This window comes from Myotis lucifugus, unplaced genomic scaffold (genome assembly GCF_000147115.1).
Source record: "Myotis lucifugus unplaced genomic scaffold, Myoluc2.0 scaffold_13, whole genome shotgun sequence".
NCBI classification, from domain to species: Eukaryota; Metazoa; Chordata; class Mammalia; order Chiroptera; family Vespertilionidae; genus Myotis; species Myotis lucifugus.
Genome location: NW_005871061.1, coordinates 715,197 through 718,146, shown reverse-complemented (window position 1 = coordinate 718,146; position 2,950 = coordinate 715,197).

The following is a 2,950-nucleotide window of genomic DNA, read 5'->3' as shown; positions in this document are numbered from 1 at the left end:
GGGGTAAAGGGGGACTTGCATTTAAGCAATTCTATATTGTTTGAAAGTTTTAAAATGTGTGTAGTACTTTTGTCATTAAAAAGAGTGCAAACATCATCGTCATTCAACTGTTTAAAATCCTCCTATAGTTTCCATTGATTGTAAGATAAAACTAAAAGTTATTTTTTTAATATGTTTTTATTGATATTAGAGAAGAAGGGAGAGGGAGAGAGAGAAAAACACCGATTGCCTGCCACCTGATGAGGACAGCCCACAACCTGGGCATGTACCCGGACCAGGAATCGAACCAGTGACCTCTCAGTACATGGCATGATGCCCATCTAACTGATCCAGAGTGCAAAACTCAAAATTCATATTATTATATGCTCCATTAACTGTGCCACTTCATCAATTAATCAGCTTCATTAAGTGGCTTCTTGCTTTTCTCTTGTTCTCCTAGATGAGTCTGCCAGGATTATCAAAGATGCTCAGTTCTGAATAATAATAATAATAGCACCAATTAAAGCATCTATATAGTCTGCCAAGCATTTTACATGTGATTTCATTTTTCAACTGTGTAAGGTAGGCATTACATTTCAGTTTTATAGAGAAACTAAGGATCAAAGAGGTTAAGTGATCCTCAGTTTCCCTAAGGTCACATAGGTGTTGGCAGAGTCAGAATTTGAACACAGTTCTGCTTAGCTTTAAAACTTACACTCTTTCCACTATACCCGTGGTGGGCAAACTGCGGCTCGCGAGCCACATGCGGCTCTTTGGCCCCTTAAGTGTGGCTCTTCCTAAGCCTTAGGAGTACCCTAATTAAGTTAATAACAATGTACCTACCTATATAGTTTAAGTTTAAAAAAATGTGTCTCTCAAAAGAAATTTCAATCGTTGTACTGTTGATATTTGGCTCTGTTGACTAATGTGTTTACTGACCACTGCACTATACCATCCCATCTCTGGAATGAAATGTTCTGGTCATTCTAGCTCTACCTTTTAAGGAAACATTACTTCCTGTCCTATATAATAAAAGCCCAGTGACTACACAGTGGAACAACCAGAACGACCAACCAGTCGCTATGACAAGCACTGACCACCAGGGGGCAGGCGCTCAACACAGGAGCTGCCCCCTGGTGGTCACTGTGCTACCACAGTGGGAGCACCGCTCGGCTGACCAGGAGGAGCAGCTACTCCCTCTGCGAACCCCGGGCCGACAGGCAGGAACCTGGGCTGCGATGGTCGCCTCCTCACCCCAGGCTCCTCCTCCTCGCTCCCTGCTTGCCGGAGGCCGGTCCATCCTTGCTGCTTGATGCAGTTGCTGCAGGAAAGAGGCATCTGCACAGCATGTGTTTCAGTGGACCTGGTGTATGTAGCATACTGTTTTTAATATGTTTGCTCCCTTTAGCGCCATGTGTTTTAACCAAGGTCACCTCTCCGAGAAAGGTTGTTTCCCCAGGTGGGGATCTTTCCCTGAGGTTAGGGAGGGGATACAACCCCTTAATTAAGTGCCAGGCGGGTAGTTAAGCTACATGGTCTTTACTCCCTGGAATGGAGATGAGAAACACCTTAACCCTTGTAATAGAAATTGACAGGATTGAGATCGGCTGGTATAAATACGGATGTAATAAGACAATAAACGTCAGATCCTCATCAGTTCCTGACCAGAACTCCGACCAGAACTTTGGCTGGAGATCCTGGCTATAGGTCCTGACTAGGCTGCTGACCAACTGAAGGCTGTCTTCGTGTCATTCCTTCTTCGCCGACTCCGTCCACACCTTTGGGGACCCCTGGACCTGCTGGGATTGGACCCCAGCACCTGCTGCCTCCTCTGGATGCCTGCAGGCCATGCAGTGCTGCCTCAGGGCTCACAAAGCTGACCCTGGAGGCTGGGAAGTGGGTCCGTGACTGCTATGGAACTGAGGCCTACTCCGCCGCCTCTCAGTGCTAGTGTCCCTGGGCCCAACCCCGACTGGGTCCCCTGGAGAGGCGAGTGCTCCAGCTCCACAGAAGATGCCGGAACAGGGAGCAGCCACTCAGAGGGCCGGTCCACAGCTGCTTGGCTGACCGGGATGAGCAGCGCTCCCACAGTGGGCAGATCCCACAGGCCATGCCCCTACCAGTGCACAAATCCTGTGCACCGGGCCTCTAGTCTATCAGTGGTTCTCAACCTTCCTAATGCCGTGACCCTTTAATACAGTTCCTCATGTTGTGGTGACCCCCAACCATAAAATTATTTTAGTTGCTACTTCATAACTAATTTTGCTACTGTTATGAATCATAATGTAAATATCTGGTATGCTGGTTGTATTTTCATTGTTCGCGACCCACAGGTTGAGAACCGCTGCTTTAAATAAACATCAGGAGGCAATTTGGTATAGTAGTTCTGACCATGAGCTCTAGAATCAAACTGCCTAGGTTCAAATTCCAGCCCTACAATTTATTAGCTGTGTAACCTTGAGTAAGTTTCTTTCTCTGAGCCTTGGCTTCTCAATCTATAACATGGGCATGATAATAATAGTTCCTCTCTCATAGAGTCATAATTTTTAAAAAGATGGCCTACGTAAAATAATTAGTATAGCAAATAGTATACATACTCTCAATAAAGCAGACCAGTTATTATCATATTGCTGATACATATCAAAATTCTTTTTTTAAACATCATTTTCATTATTGATAGTATTACAGATGTCCCCCCTTTTTTCTCCCCCTTACCCCCACCACCCATGGTCCCTCCCCCAAGCTGCTGGCACCTGATCGGCCCCCCCACTCCATTTCGACCGCTGGCCCAAAACCCACAGCCCCTCCCCACAGCCAGTCCCACCCCCAATCAGCCCCCACCACCCCAATCAGGCTGCAGCCCCTCTCCCCACCCAGGTCTGCTCCCGATTGCCCCCCCACCCCCAATCAGCGATGGGGCTGGCTGGCCAACCTCCCATGGCCTCTCTCCCAGCCACTGACCACCGATTGA